A 17,830-nucleotide genomic window follows, 5' to 3' on the forward strand; every position below is an offset into this window, starting at 1 on the left:
TTTGCTCAGCAATTCTTTGCAGCTTCATACGGCAGTGTGGATATTAATAACTCTAGAGAAAGGGATGCTAGTTTGACCGCAGAAAATAAAAAAAAAGCACCACTAAATGAATATAATACAAATAAGATCCTTAATAAATGCTTCTGTGCTGGGGCCCTGTGAGTTCTCAAAGGTCTCCTACCAAGACATTATGGAACCTGAGAATTGTTGGCATACACCCACTGAATCTTTGGGATACTTAAGTGCTTGAGGAGTTTCTTGGGGGTCCGTAGTCCCCACTGGTATATAATAATTATATTAAAGAAAATGTATAGCCAAAAATGTTTTAGGTATTGCACTGGGAAAAGTTAAAATGCATTTACCAGGATCCTAATAAATGCTTTTATATTGGGGTCCTGTGGGTTCTCAAAGGTCTTACCAAGACATAGAACCTGAGAATTGTTGGGATACACACACACACACTGAATCTCAGGGAATCTTAGGTCTTTGAGGATTTTCTTGGTGGTTCGCAGTCTCCATTGATATCTTATGCCCCGTACACACGATCGGATTTTCCAACAACAAATGTTGGATGTGAGCTTGTTGGCGGAAAGTTACTCTATTGGATTGAGATCTGGTGACTGTGGAGGCCATTGGAGTACAGTGACATTGTCAAGTTCAAGAAACCAGTACCGAGATGATTTGACCTTTGTGACATGGTGCATTATCCTGCTGGAATGAGCCATCAGAAGATGGGTAGACTGTAGTCATAATGAGATGGACATGGTCAGCAACAATACTCAGGAAGGCCATGGTGTTTAACCACTTACCGGCTGCCTCACGCTGATATACCTTGGCAGAATGGCACGGGCATGCAGAGTAATGTACCCGAACGTTACTCCCCTCCCGTGGGTGGGGGGCGTGATTGCGCTCCCCCTCCAGTGACCGAGGCATTTGGCATCGTTGCAGGAGCGATCCGTCCTGAGGGGGAGGCCACTGATTCATGGCCACCCCCTCATGATCGTTCCGGACGAATTAGAAGTTTCCTCTGCTTCTAAAATGTAAACAGAAGCAGAGGAAGTGATGTCATCTCTCCTCGTGCAGCATTTTTGCTCCAGCGCCTGAGGAGAGAAGACATCAATGTGAGTTTGCACCAACACTACACTAACACTAGTACACATAGGCACATAAATCACCCTCCAATCTCCCCTCGATCACCTCCCCTGCACACCCTGTCACCCCCTGTCACAGTGACACCAATAGCATTTTTTATTTTTTTTACTGATCACTGCATTGGTGTCATTTTATGACTTTTATAAGTGTTAGGACAATTAGTGGTAGGCCCCTATTTATTTAGGTTCACCGTCAGCTTTTTATAGCATCAGGTACCCACATATACTACCTAATAAAGGTTTTAACCCCCTGATTGCCCTCTAGCTAACCCTTTCACCAGTGATCACTGTATAAGGGTTACGAGTGACGCTGGTTAGTTAATTTGTTTTTTATACCCGCTGTTTATTACCCAATAAAGGTTTAACCCCCTGATCACCCGGCGGGTGATATCAGTTAGGTTTTAGGGTCAGTCAGGGACTGCGTCACCCCAGGCAGCGTCAAATTGGTGCCAGTATCACTGACATCCACCCACGCAGCTTACACCTCCCTTAGTGGTATAATGTCTGAATGGATCAATATCTGATGTGATCAGATCTATACTAGCGTCCCCAGCAGTTTAGGGTTCCCAAAAATGCATATGTTAGCAGGATCAGCCCAGATACCTGCTAGCACCTGCATTTTGCCCCTCCACCCAGCCAAGCCCACCCAAGTGCAGTATCAATTGATCACTGCCACTTATAAAACACATAACACATAACTGCAGGGATCGCTGAGTCAGGCTTGATCCCTGCAATCGCCAACAGTTTTTTTGGTAGCGTTTGATACAGTTCCTGACAGCCTAGGAGCTTTTTTTTACCTGTGAGTCTCAGTACTGTACCAGTAAATTTAGAGCCCAAAATGGCAAATCAAAGGTACACTAGTCAAGAGGCCTACACGTTTCTGAGCATGACAGATAGTGAAGAGGAAGTCACTCATCTGTCAGATTCAGGCTCAGAATACGATCCTGTAGAGGACAGCAGCTCCATGGCAGATAGCTCTGTTGAGGGAGTTGTGATCCCTGCCAGGGTCAGGTGTACCAGACCCCGATCTTCTTCTGCTGTTGTTGAGGTGCAAGAACTGCAGGGCTCTCGTACGGAACAGAGAAGTACTAGTGCCACTCATCCTTCTGGTGAACTGGCAAGCACCAGCGGCCTAGTATACCCTGGTCGTATGTCCAGCACTGCAATATCACATGTTGACAAGGCGAGTCCCATAACTGCAGTTCAAGCTGGCGAGGTGGCAAGCACAAGTAGTGTCCCGCTGCCACCAAGAAGACAAAGACAGGCCCGTCATTCCCATAGTGTCCTTCCTGCAGAATTTGCCAATCCTAATTGGGAGCCCACCACTTCTGCAGCACCCGTACTTCCCCCATTCACCAGCCAACCTGGAATTTGGGTGGAAACAGTTGATTTTACGTCACTTGATTTTTATTCACTGTTTTTTACTGAAGATCTCTATAGATTTATTTTGGACCAAAGTAATTTGTATGCTGGTCAATTAATCGCCGCTAATTCCCAGTCCTCCCTTGCCAGAGATTGGAAATGAACTACGGTTTCTGAATTTAAGACCTTTGTGGGCCTATCCCTCGACATGGGCATAGTTAAAATGAGTACGTTGTGGTCATATTGGTCTACTGACCCAATTTACCATATGCCCGTGTTCTCTGCCTCCATGACCAGGGCACGATACGAGCAGATGTTGTGGTTCATGCATTTCAACAACAATGTACTCTGTCGTCCTCGTGGAGACCCTGGATACGATTGGCTCTACAAAATTTGGCACCTCGTAAACCACTTCAACCAATGTTTTGTAGCCTTGTTTACTCCCCATCAAGTTGTCTGCGTTGATGAGTCCCTGATTACGTTTTCTGTCCGCGTGTCTTTCGAACAGTATCTTATGAACAGTATCTTATTGGCTCGGCTTGCAGTCATGCCCAGTCCTGCCATTGGGCCTGTGTTATGTCCATCATAGGAGTCGGGCCAAGGGGTGGGACTGGGCGGTACTGTGAATGGAGCCGAGAGGAGCTAAGCCTAGCCGAGTAAACAGTACACTCAGCTATGTGTATTTCGGCGGCGCTCATTTTAAATACGATCAGGCTGCAATGAGACAGGGAAGGGCTTGGCAAGGCTGCAATGAGACAGGGCAAGGCTGGGCAAAGCTGCAATGAGACAGGGCAAGGCTGAGCAAGGCTGCAATGAGACTGGTCAAGGCTGCAATAAGACAGGGCAAGGTTGGGAAAGGCTGCAATGAGACAGGGCAAGGCTGGGCAAGGCTGCAATGAGACAGGGCCAGGCTGGGCAAGGCTGCAATGAGACTGGGCAAGGCTGTAATGAGACACAGCAAGGTTGGGAAAGGCTGCAATGAGACAGGGCAAGGCTGGGCAAGGCTGCAATGAGACAGGGCCAGGCTGCAATGAGACTAGGCCATGCTGGGCAAGGCTGCAATGAGACTGGGCAAAGCAGCAATGAGACTGGGCAAGGCTGTAATGAGACACAGCAAGGTTGGGAAAGGCTGCAATGAGACAGGGCAAGGTTGGGAAAGGCTGCAATGAGACTGGGCAAGGCTGCAATGAGACTAGGCCATGCTGGGCAAGGCTGCAATGAGACTGGGCAAAGCAGCAATGAGACTGGGCAAGGTTGGGCAAGGCTGCAATGAGACAGGACAAGTCTGGGCAAGGCTGCAATGAGACAGCTGATGAAGTCCCGCCCATAGGGAGGTAATGCATACAGACGGACGGATGTGATGTCACCCGCAGCCACCGCTGTTTGCTTTATATGCTGGCACACTGGGCACTCGGTTATTACTTACTTGTGAGTTTTATTCCATTTTTATTCTCAATAAATTGTATGTACATGCAGAGAGCACTATGTATTGCTTTTTGTTTTCAAGATACATGTGGCATTTTGAGTGGAGTTCGTTGATCCATCTACCTGCCCATAAGGAGTTCCGTTGGATTCCATTGTGGATTACCATTTTGATACCCCAGGGGGGAAGGTGTTTTAGACCCTCTGTAATCAAAGGGTCCACTCAGTGAGGTCAGCTGTCATCTATACTATTGGTGAAGGTGTGATTGTTCCACGAAGTCACCTGCATGCATCAATTGTTTTAGCCCACCACTGAAGACACTTTTGAATAGTTTTTATCTGTCTTATGGACATTTAATGTTTTAGAATATATTTGTGTCTTATTAGCGCTGCACTATTCTTGTAGGGATTTGAATTTTGACCCTTGGTGTTCAGCAGCTATTTTAGATTTTAGATTTTTATGTTATTGCACTGATTTTTTTTTTTTTTTTTTTCTATATGCAATGAGAGAGGGCAAGGCTGGGCAAGGCTGCAATGAGACTGGGCAAGGCTGCAGATGGACACTGATCATTCTACAATGATGGACAAGGCTGCAGATGGACACTGATAAGGCTGCATTGATGGACATTTAAAGAGGAAGTAAACCCTGATGGGTTTACTTCCTCTTTGATTCCCTGCAAAGGTAAAGCATAATGGACTACTATGCATCGCATAGTAGTCCATTATGTGTCACTTACCTGACACAGGAGCCAGCAAAGTCACCGCTGTCCCCTTGTGTACAGACCCTCCATCTTCTTGGTGGGTCTTGCTGCTCCAGCGCTATCATTCGATGGAGCCGTGATGACGTCACTCCCGCGCGGGAGCTGCCACTTGCGGCATATCGCCGTTAACAGCGGCGCGCTCAGTGCAGTGCCTGTCTTTTGCCAAATATCTCCTAAACCGTGTAGGTTTAGGAGACATTTCTTGGACCTACAGGTAAGCCTTAATCTAGGCTTACCTGTAGGTCAAAGTGGTTTGTAAGGGTTTACAACCACTTTAAATGTAAGTTTTCTCCTTAAACTTCCTTCCTAAACTTGGGGTGCGTGTTATACGCCGATAAATACGTTATGTACTTTTTACAATATACAGTAGATTTACAGTGTGTATATATATATATATATATATATATATATATATATATATTATTATTATTATTATTATTATTATATATTAGTTGTGTGAGCTGTACAGTATAGTAATGGCTTATGATATATTTTGTGCAGTAATGACTTTTGTTGATTAGAATCGGCAACCTCCCGGATTAATACTCCATCTGGTTCTCACTCGCATTCTGCTAACACAAGCTGCATATGGTTTAATGTTTTCAGCTGTACTGTTTGACCTTATAGTGTTTCTCCCAGGCATTCCTGCTATCACTTGTGGCTGGTTTTGTTTACTAATTAATGTTATGCCACCCAGTTCCTCCTTGTAAGAATCGTACCTCTCAGGCATCTCCAGGCTAGCCATGTTTTTAATAACATCAAGCGAGATATGTATTCTCCAAACCTAGAATTACATCCTCTTTGTATTTACAAGAACTTCAAGTGACATTCCCATCTCTTTACTGTTTCATCATATTTCTCCCAGTTGTGCATTCATTTTCCTGTCTGCTGCTTTATTTATTAATTTTTCCTCAAAGGCATTCTCTGCGTCTCATGGAAAAACGAACACGTCGTTGGTTATTGTTTTGCTGGCTGTTGTGTTTTTGTGTGTTCTCTCCCATCGATCTACTGCACATGTACCAGCACACAAAGGAGTGGAGAAGAACCTCAAAGTCTCACTCACACTGTTGTGTCGTCAATGTGTGTTATTTTGTGCATTGCCCTGCACTGTAACACAAGTCCAATTAAAATTGTTTAAATAAAATCAAGAAGTCAAGGAAAAGGAAAAATCTTGCAGTATTCACCATCAAGCTGAAGTTGTCCATGGCAGTTCTTCCATTCCACCATAAGATGTCACCAGTCTTCAAGGTTTTAATGACAGCCAGTATTATACAACCCACTTCCTCTGAGCTCAGACTGTCATGGACACACCCCCTGGACTCTCAGTTATTGCACTAAACAGTAGACATGTGCGATTAGTTTCGTACAAATCGAAAATTCCTACAAATTTCCATAAATTCGTACATTCGGGAGGATCCGAAATACGAATTTCTATGCTTTTGATTTTTGTTTACGAATTTCGGATTCAAATTCCATTACATGACTGGTGTTTTGTTGACCAATCAGTGGTTTTCTTCTGCTGCTGAGTGAGGGTTGGGAAAATTACCTTTTTTAATATGGGAGTGGGAGACTGGTACTGGTAGTCCATGGGAGATTCAGAATCGGACAAAATAAGAATGTTCTTTAATTGTGATTATTCGTTATGATAAAGTTAAAAACCTAGGAAGTCAGCACAGCACAGGGATGGTGGGAGCCTCACATAATGAGTACAGCATGGGGATGGTGGGCACCCCTCATAATGAGCACAGCACAGGATGAGGGAGTCCCTCATAATGAGCACAGCACAGGGACGGTGGGAGCCCCTGATAATGAGCACAGCACAGGATGGGGGAGTCCCTCATAATGAGTACAGCATGGGGATGGTGGGAGCCCCTCATAATGAGCACCGTACAGGGATGGTGGAAGCCCATCATAATGAGCTTAGCACATAGATGGTGTGAGCCCCTCATAATGAGCACAGCACAGGGATAGTGGGAGCCCCTCATAATGAGCACAGCACAGGGATGATGGGAGCCCCTCATAATGAGCACAGCACAGGGATGGTGGGAGCTCCTCATAATGAGCACAGCACAGGGATGGTGGGAGCCCCTCATAATGAGCACAGCACAGGGATGGTGGGAGCCCCTCATAATGATAAATTCCTCATAAACAACGTTCCTAATTGTTATGAAAAGTTAACGAACCTAACGAAAATTTGTATTTCGTACAAATCCAAATTGAATTTCGGACACAAATTCCGAAATACAAATTAACGGCTAATACGAAATGGAACGAAACAAAACAAATTTATTGACACCGCACATGTCTACTAAACAGAGCTCCCACGTCATTATGCACAGCTCCCAACTGTCTCCGATTTTGAGGGACTGTCTATGATTTTAGAAACATCCCTCTGTCCCTCTTTCCTCCTCATCTGTCCCTCATTTTGGCCTGATCTATACAGTTGTATATAAATACATTGTTATCTTTCAAAACGTGTTTGCCAGTGCTAAACCTTTCATCCAATTTCTAAATTGCTGCATTTGTAAATTTCAGAATCCAAAATAAAGGAATAGTAGAGGTAAAAAAAAAAATCACTCGTGGGTTTAATTAATATATTTTTTTGTATAATTCTCATTTAAGGGGGCATGGCAGGGTGTGTGTCCTATGTCTACATGTTTTTGCTAACAGGTGTCCCTCTCAAATAGTTGGGAGGTATGCATTACGTAAGCGGCATTCAGTGCAGCAGTAAGGACTGCTCACTGCTGCTGCTATAAGGAAAAAACAGGGACCGTTGGAACCTTATCAGACTATCCAGAAGACCCTTGGAAAAAAGGTATGTTCACTATAGTAGCAAAAGTATTGGGACGCCTGCCTTTACACGCACATGAACTTTAATGGCATCCCAGTCTAATGCCCTGTACACATGATCAGATTCTCCGACAACAAATGTTGGATGTGAGCTTGTTGTCGGAAAGTCCGACCATGTGTGTGCTCCATCAAACATTTGCTGTTTTAATTTCCACCCACAAATGTTTACATGATTGGATGATGGAAGCCAACAGAGCTGCACCTCATTCACTAAGCTAATGGAAGTGAAAGTGAAAAAGGTGAAAATTCCCTGGGAAAACTGAGCGGTAATAAACCAAAAACCCCCCCAAAAAAAGCCTAAAAAAAAGAAAAATGTAAGTAGAACTATAGGCAAAACCTTTTTTATTTTTTTATTTGGATAGATCATCTGTGCACCATTTAGGAGACTTGTAATAACAACCAATGCGGCTAAGCATCTGCTTGGGGTCCTTCAACCGCCAACCGCCTTCCGCCACTCGCCCGGGCTCTCCTGTCCCACTGGGTGACCCAAGCAACCAGCCAGCATGTCCACCAGCTGGCTGGAGACCTGAACAAAGCCAAGATCGACTTTGATTGGGTCTCGGCTATAGCAACCCGGAAGCGACGTCATGACATCACATCCAGTTTACTCGGGAGCCAACGGCACCAGTTTTCAAAAATGTCAAGAGCCATGAACCTGTGGCTCCATAAAGAGTACCTTTCACTGTCTAGGGATGTTTACATTCCCTGTGAGAGCAATAAAAGTAATAAAAGTAATAAATGAACATGTAAAAGGGTAGTTAAAAAAAAAATATATATATATATATATATATATATATATATATATATATATATATATATATATATATATATATATATATATATATATATATATATATATATATATATTAAGAAAAAATTGAAAGCGCCCCATCCCTCCATGGTCATGCGCAGAAGCGAACGCATGTGTAAGTCGCCCCCGAAAATCTAAACAGTGTTTAAACCACACATGTGAGGTATTGCTGAGAATGTTAGAGTGAGAGCAATAATTCTAGCACTAGAACTCCTGTTTAGCTCTAAACAGGTAACCGTTAAAAGTTTTTTAATCGTCACCTATGGAGATTTCTAAGTACCGTAGGTTGTTGCCATTCCACCAGTGTGCGCAATTTTAAAGCATGACATGTTAGGCATCTATTTACTCGGCATAACATCATCAATTGGGCTAATTTCACCTTTTTTTTTTATCCATTAAAAGGTTTTTTTTTTAATCCGTTTGAAAGACTGCTGCGCAAATACAGTGTACAATAATAATAATAATAAAATACTGATTTTAACTTGTAAGCAAAAAAATTCAGAAAAAGGCCTGGTCTTCAAGTGGTTAAAGGTTTGTGTTTTTTCACCTTAATACATCCTATGCATTAAGGTGAAAAAACACCTTGCAGTCACTGGCCCCCCAGCCCCCCTCCTCCCGTTTTACTTACTTGTGCCCCTAATTTCCATCATCACGTCCCCGCCGCCCCTCTCTCCACAGCTCTTGATTGGATAGATTGATAGCAGCTCAGAAATCCAAATTCAAATCCAATGGATTTGAATTTGGAACGAGGTGGGGCCCAGTCCTGCAGTCCTGCAGTCGACCTCTATGGACACCAAATGCTGGACTCAGGAGCAAGGTAACCCCCTTCGGGAGAGCGCTTCTCCAAAGAGGTTATCTAATGCGGGGAGGAGCCGCAAGAGCCGCCGGTGGACCCCAGAAATGGATGTTCAGGGCCACTCTGTGCAAAATGAGCTGCACAGTGAAGGTAAGTATAACATGTTTGTTTAAAAAAAAAAAAAAAAAACAATCCTTTAGTATCACTTTAGCCATCACATCTACGAATTGGTAGGCTGCTATATGTTTTGGGTTAAATACCACTTTCGTTTTTGTTTACTAAAAGCAAAATCTTCACATTGGGTGCAGGCTTTTAATAGTGGATTGGCATCCCATTTAAAATGCCAATTGCAAGCATGAATACTATCGTGTAGAAGAGAGGAGGCTACATCACATAATTCTTCTTAAAATGCCACATACGCACAATCCGAAATTCGGCCAGCAAAAGACAGATGAGAGCTTTTGGATGGAAAATGCGATCGTGTGTATGCTCCATCGGACTTTTGCTGGCCGAATTTCGGGCAGCAAAATATTAAGAGCATGTTCTCAATTTTTTGGTCGGAAAAAGTTCCTGTCCGAAAATGCGTTTGTGTGTATGCAATTCTGACACGCAAAAACTCACGCAGATTCAACTACGAGATGAAAGCTATTGGCTACTGGCTATTGAACTTCTTTTTTCTAGTCCCGTCGTACGCATTGTACGTCACCGCGTCCTTGATGGTCGGAATTTGGTGTGACCGTGTGTATGCAAGACAGCTTGAGGCAAATCCCATCGGAATTCCGTCAGGAAAACCATCAGAGCTTTTTCCGACCAAAATTCCGATCATGTGTACGTGTGGTGGATGGGGACTAAAGTAAAGATTTGCTTTAGCACTGCAGCTTTGGATATTGAGGTCCTACTATGATATTGCTATGGAGCCCCATCACATTTATTTGCTATGATTATATTACAATTTTATTGGGACCTAGGACTTTATGATCCAATGCTGCACCAATGCTGCTTATGAAAATTTTTATGAAAATGACAGAGATGCATAACAAGCTCCACAATATTCCTGACATGTGACAGGGGAGCATGAAAGAATGTTGATTATTTAAATCGACATACACTATACTGCGGAACACAATTAAACTTAGAAAGTTTTTGATGCTCGGGAGCTTTCAACCTGCTTTTCTTGCCAATATTCCTTTCTTTAAGAACCTCCTCTTTCATTTTTACTTTCAATGAGATAAAACAAATTACGTTAGCTTCACAAAGATCAGTTCTTCTACCCCACTGAGATCTGTGGGAGGCAGAGAGATTGCGGAAAATGGGAGAAGTGGTCGTGCAGGGTTATTGCTGCTTTTTAGGTATGATATGCAAAATATATCAGTATGTATCTTTCACAGGCAAGCTAGAAAAGGGCAAGGGTGCCACACTTTCTAGATTCCGGGAACACATTTTGCTACGATTCACCACCTAGATGTGACATTAAAAAAAATAAAGTAGTAATCTAAGATATCTCCACTCGGTATAAGTCAATGTATTTATTAACCCCCTTCGTGGCGAAGGGTAAAACAAATGTTAACATCTGAACACAATTTTTCAACTTTGACATGTGTTGGAAAACTGTACATATCATCACAAATACTTAGTGTATTCTGGTGGATTATACCTTGTTTTTTCAGGACAAGTTGGGCTTTCTTTTGGTGGTGGTAAATAGTAACAAATATCTCCAGATTTTTTTTTTATCATCAAAAGAAAACTTTCTCGAAATAGTAAAATAAAAAGATTTTGTTTTTCATTTTTTAATTTAGCTGTATATTCCGTGCTATTACAGGAACTTGCCACCAAAGAACAACCCAAAGTAAAAAATTCTGCTTCTGACAATCACAGCAAGTTATTTGTTGGTTGTACCAGTAGTAGGGCTCAGAAACAATAGTGCATATTTTGCTTCACTTTTGCTCCTACTTAAAACACATTGACACTGACATTAACTGATATTAATTAAAAAACTATTTAAAAAAAAAGTCCTACCCAAAATATACTGACCCTGGCATTTGACCCCAACCTTTCATCTTGACCCTGACCCATGATAACTAGCAGGTTCACTAGAAGGTGTGTTCCTAGGTCAACAGCAGGTGTGTTCCTGGATCAACAGCCAGTGTGTTCCATCGTCAATAGCAGGTGTGTTCCTTCATCACCAGGAGGTGTGTTTCTAGAACAAGAGCATGTGAGCTCCATCTTTCAAGATTTATCTCAGATCACGCTCCAGAACAGGAGAGCGCTGCGCCCTCTGCTGGAGGCTCTTCGGGCCCGAAACACTCAATATCGGTGGAAATTCCCGTTTGCTTTGTCAGTCTGCGCCAGAGGGTGCTCTGCCTTGCTTCGTACACTGGAAGACCTACAGATGTTCTGCAACCAACTCGATCTCCCACACATAGAACTTCCAGAATGGTACCCTCACTACTTCCCTTCGGAACCCTGGCTACCGCTTTCACTCAACCCTTCGCCTAGAGCTCAATGCCAAAGGTCCCGCATACACAGGGGTAGATCCGCCCTCACCGAATGCCCCTTCATCCCGCCGAGACCTGTACCAACGCAGCCCGGGATCTCTCTCTTCACCTTCCATGAAGCCTAAAAGACCAACCTCTCCCTCGGTCACGGATTAAGTCATGCATGTAAGCATCTTCCTTGTGATCTTACCAGCTACCTCCTATCTGTTGCACCCCCCCTTTTTTTATGTCCTCCTATTTTTTCCTATTTTATTTTTATTAATTTTTTTCTCTACATATAATGTCAAACTATATGGAGCTCTATGCGCTCCAACTGCGCTCCTCACAACTGTCTTCACTGACTACTACCTGTTCTTTTTTAACCATTGAGAACTACGGACCGGACAGATACCCCTTGGTGAAACCAGGCTGACGGTGATCGTCCTCTTAAGCACTTGCACCTAGAACATATACCTGGATATCTCCCCAACAACCACAAAGCAGCAGCTAGTACCCTTACTCACTACCAGGTACTGCTCCTCTGGAAGCCGGACCCACCTGTGAGAGTTAAATACTTTTGAACATCTACCCACCCACTCTCAGGACATCTGCGTATCGTGCCCTGTTCTCAAGATGCAGCAAACTCTGATGCATGGGCCCTCATACACAACCTGACTTTCCACAAATCCTCACACCTGATCAACACTCGATCGAACCTGGTCTATTCCACACGTCTAACACCCATGACACCCTTCAATGGCTAGTTCCGGAGTTTTACGGGTGATATGCCCTTACCTAGTCTCTACCTATAAGACCTTACAGGCCTTACTGGATGCTGAACTGATGCCAAACCATGCTTAAGAGACATATCTCGTATTACTCCGCTATGTCAGGCACGAAGGTTTGGAATTGTGTACTATTAGTCGTGTAATAATTTTTCTATTATTCCAGACGTATTCCACCGAGACGACATGTATTATATATTGCATGGACATGAACCCTGAATGGACGATGGGGATCTGTGAAATCTCGAGAGCCTGGAAAACTGGTGGGGGGACCTTGGTCACACATCAGGTTCCGCGGTCAAAATTGCTTACCCAAACGTTTGCTAATCTATTACTCCTCTTAAACCTGGCCACTTGATTGGCCGACGGCTCTCATGCCTTTACGCTTTTCTAGGCCCTATACAACTTGCCCCACCAGGAAGTCTGTACTATCCCTGGCTCTCGGGGCTTCACAGGATTCACTCCCAGCACCGCACCTTTCCATAACCTAACCAAGGCTCAGAGGCAATATCACCTAGATAAGGTTACATATCTGTAAATGATGAAATTTGGCTCGTACAAACAGTAGAGGTTATTGTTGGTATTTCTCCTCACCCTCTTTCCATCTTCTCAACCTTACCTCATCCCCTCCCCTCTCCCCCCCCTTCCTTCCCTTCCGCCACCCACCCCCCCTTTTTTTTGTATATATTTAGAACATGTACTATCTAACAATGGTTCATGCTATTGCGTGCTATTGCGTGGCTGAATTGTTATTAATGTTGATATTTTTTATGTTGTGGTTAAGATGTTCTTAAATGCTTCTTTGTTCGGGTTGGCTCCCCACCATACCACCCAACTCATCCCCAAATCTTCCTTTGTATTTGGCCCCCGGGTCGCAGACAGCCTGTGGCTTTTGTCCTTCCCTATACCCCCTCTCAGCAGTCCCTCCGGACTTTAGCTGAAACCTCCAGCATCTCTCTATCCAGGTGGAGTAGCAAGCTTACTATCACCTCTGGTCCCTCTTTACTCCTCCTTGCTTTCCTTTCTGCTATACCTATCTCTGCCCTCTCCTCTAGCTTCACCCCTGCTGCCCCCTATCCTCCTCCCTACCCCTACTTTCATTCCTGATACCCCCTCCCTTCCCTCCATTTCTGCTGCCTCCCTTTTGGTCACCTACCGCCCGTGTGGGTCCGCTCGCCTCCCGGCTCGCCTGCTCCTTCGCAGCCAAACCACGCTCTCATTTGAGGCCCACCACCATCTTATAGGCTCAACAGCTCTATAGCATAATGCAAAGTAAGCCTCTCGTCTCGCCATCCCTGACATGCTCAATGCAAAGGGTCTCAACTTACCAGAAAAAAGATCCCAAGCATTGCCTTTCCTCACCAAACATAAGGCCCACTTCATCTATTTACAGGAAACACGCTTTCGCTCGGACTCCATACCTAAAATATCCAATCACATTTACCATTCAGCCTTCCATGCCACTAACCCTGAATCCAAAACCAAAAGGGTGTCTATATTAATCTCTAAACACGCACATTTTTACCTGACGGACTCTATCATGGACCCCGAAGGCAGGTTTTTTTTAAAGGCACATACGCTTCAAAACCAATAATGCTGCCCAATATATATGCCCTAATGAACACCATGTAACCTTCTTTAGGAAAACATGTGATTTACTCTACTCTTTTCAGAAGGGTATAGTATTCTTGGAAGGAGACTTTAATGTTCCTTTGAACCCTGTAATAGACTCTTCCACAGGTTCCTCTTCCCTACCATACAAGGCCCTTTGCCAGATTAAACTTCAACTCCAGAATATTTCCTTACATGACACATGACGTATCCTGTTTCCATCCTGCAAGGACTATACTTTCTACTCGGCCCCTCATCAGAAATACTCCAGGATTGATTATTTCTTTCTTTCCCAATCAGACCTGCCTTGTCTACAACAGTCCACCATAGAACCCATGTTTCTATCCGATCATCACCTGATCACGGTTACCCTCTCCTTCCCTGAAACTTGCACTAGGACGAAAAACTGGCGTTTAAACTCCTCTCTTCTGATAGGCCCTACAGCAATAGAACACTTCCGCACACACTTACGCCAGCATTTAGAAGAAAACACCAGCCCGGATGTGTGCCCGATCTCAATCTGGGAAGCACATAAATGTGTGATCCGAGGAGAGCTAATAACCTTAGCTGCGAAAGCTAAAAGGGAATCCCAAGCAACCATAAAAGCATTACTCAAGTCAATTGAAACACTGGAAGCAGCTCACAAGCACATGCTACCCTCCAGAAACTACTGCATACACGTTCTATTCTCTTGGAGGAACTAGGCAAAAACACTAAGAGACGATACATCCTTGGCCGGAGGATTTTCTACGAGCATGGCAACAAGTGCGGACGCCTTCTTGCTCGCTAAAGTCCAAGCTTCCAAACTCTCTTCTACAGTCCACCAGATTCGTGATGCTCGGGGAACCCCTTTGGCCAAGAATGAGGACATTGCAAAAGAATTCAAAAGATTTTACTCAAAGCTCTACAATCTGCACCCTAACCATGCAAACCAATCTTCAGCTGAAACACGCACTAAGAACATTTTTATCCCAGTATAGCCCCAAACCTATTACTCCCCAACAGGCCCGTGAGTTGGAGGGCCCCCTCTCAGGAGAGGAATTGGAGATTGCCATCAAACAGACAAAATTGGTTAAAAGCCCAGGGACAGATGGTCCCACCCTCCAATACTATAAAGCATTTGTTGATGTCCTTTCTCCTAAGCTTCTCGCCATTTTTAACACATTTTTGGACCCCCAAATAGTACCAGGTGGAATGTTAGCAGCACATATAACTGTCATTCCAAAAGAAGATAAAGACCCCATCCAGATGACCAGTTATAGGCCGATATCCCTTCACAACGTAGATATCAAACTATACGCAAAGATTCTTGCTAATAGGCTCCTCCCCTTCTTACCTGGTCTCCTCTCCCTGAATCAGGTGGATTTTGTTCCTGGCAGGGAGGCCAGGGACAACACTATTCATACTTTGAATCTTCACCATTGGCTGACATCTTCCAAAACACAAGGCTTTTTTCTTTCCCTTGAAGGCGTTTGACAGAGTGGCCTGGGACTACATGCGCAAAATACTCAAGGCCTTAGGCCTGGAGACTCGTATGCTAACACATATAATGTCTCTATGCTCCTGCCCCACCGTGGCTGTCAAACGCCTTCCCTATCAGCAACGGCACACGTCAGGGATGCCCCCTCTCTCCCCTAATTTATATTCTAACTCTTGAACCTTTCCTTAATAAACTAAGTAACAACCCCCGATATATGTGGAGTGACCGTAAAAGATAGGGAATTTAAGGTCGCAGCTTTTGCTGACGACATACTACTCTCTCTAACCCCCCTCCCCGAATTACCCTGCCCAACCTTCTTAAAGATATTGGTCCTTTCAGTATCTTATCCAACCTCAAAATTAATCATACAAAATCACACGCCTTAAATGTCACTCTCCCCCCACAAGAAGTAACCCATTACCAGGAATCCTTCCCATTTCATTGGGAGAGGGCAGCAATTACATACCTCGGCATCCAAATTTCTACCTGCAAGGCCCAAGGCCCAAAAGCATCTAAAGGACTGGATGTGCTTGAACGTTTCATGGTTCGGTCGTTCAGCTCTGATCAAGATCATTATCCTCCCACGTATACTCTACCTAATTCAATCTGTTCCAATGCAGCTTCCACCAAGCTTCTTTGTGACCTATCAGAAAGCTTGCTTGGCATTTATATGGAAGAACTCTCCACCGAGAATTAATATTCCCGCCTTAAAATGCACAAAACGAAAGGGGGAATTGGACTACCTGACTTGCACAGGTACTACACAGCATGTCACCTTACCAGGATCGCGGATTGGAATATACATGCTCTAAAAAAGAAATGGGTCCACCTCGAAAATTCCTTCACGTCCACACCACTACACTTACTTCCCTGGCTATCTCACAAATTATGGCCACCAACCCTTTCCTCCCATCCGCTCGTTTACCCCACCCATTTGGCATTCAAAAAAGCTTTGCAATCTGGCACACTTGCACCTGTACCTGGTCCCTTAACCACATTGAGGGGTAACCCTGCCTTTCCCTCGGGTGACTCTCTTCACTTTATACAACAAGAGTGTCCCTTTAATGACGTACTAGCTCTCCAGTTTTTATCAAGTGGGTCCCTAATCCCACCAGAGAAAATAAACTCCATCTCTAAGACCGCCTCATTTCCCTTCTGAACATATAGGTAAATCCGCAACTATCTCACGACACATACCCACCAAACCAACTGGACAAGACAGCTCACCCCATTTGAATCCCTTTGCCACCGCAAAACCCCTCAACGGCACCTCATATCCTTCTTATATGCCCTGCTCTCGGAAGCGACTACCCATCTTCCACACCACTCACAAACATCCTGGAATAGAGATTTACAAACACTGTTAACCAATGAGGAATGGAACACAGTATACAAATATAGCCAGAAAATGCTCACTAAATGTGGCCATCCAGGAGAATTGCTATAAAGTTATCACCATATGGTATAGGACCCCATCTCGTCTTCACAAATTCTCCCCTTCCATCCCTAACACGTGCTGGAGATGTGAAAAAACGGAAGGCACCGTGCTCCACATTTGGTGGAACTGCGAAAGAATACAACCCTTCTGGAAAGAAGTTCACAGCCTCATATCCCAGGTCACTGCTTTCACTCTAGATTACACTCCGGCCCAGTTCCTCTACATCATTAACAAAAAGGGATTATTACAAATCATTGGCCATGCACATGGTAAATGCAGCTAAACTCTGCATACCTAAACATTGGTGATCTAAGAATGCTCCAACGATCAGGGAGTGGCTTGTGAGAATTTCCAAAATAAAAGACATGGAAGAGCTGATATATATTTCTCAAGATCTAATTCACAAATTCCCCCTTACTTGGGCATGTTGGACCCACTTTACGTCCACCGACCGTTACCTTCAATACACTTGATAGAGTGGAAAGGTGATAACTGGCTTGACCCAGAACTGGATTGTGGGCTCTGGTGGGGTGGGAGAGCGGATCCACATGGGGCTGACCTACACACGCCCTCCACCGCCCTCACCCTATCTCCTTTTTTCTTTCTTTTCTTTTTCTTACTACTTCCCCCTCTCCTCTTGCCTTCTGATATATTCGTTTCTGTCTTTCCCATATCTTTCTGTCATGAACCAAGCCACAACAGGATACGTTATCCTCTTATTTCTGGTCTGGAACAAACCTTTTTGCTACCCCATGCCATTTTTTTTCCGGGGGGAGGGGGGGTGAAAATTGAAAAGAGAACCTCCACCTTAAGATGCTATATTTGATTTCTTTTTTTTGTTTTGTTCCTGACCTTTTCATTTTAGAATGCTCTCTCACATGGTATCCGT

Source organism: Lithobates pipiens, unplaced genomic scaffold, assembly GCF_037356315.1.
Source record: "Lithobates pipiens isolate NorthernLeopardFrog02 unplaced genomic scaffold, aLitPip1_a1.2 Scaffold_23, whole genome shotgun sequence".
Taxonomy (NCBI): domain Eukaryota; kingdom Metazoa; phylum Chordata; class Amphibia; order Anura; family Ranidae; genus Lithobates; species Lithobates pipiens.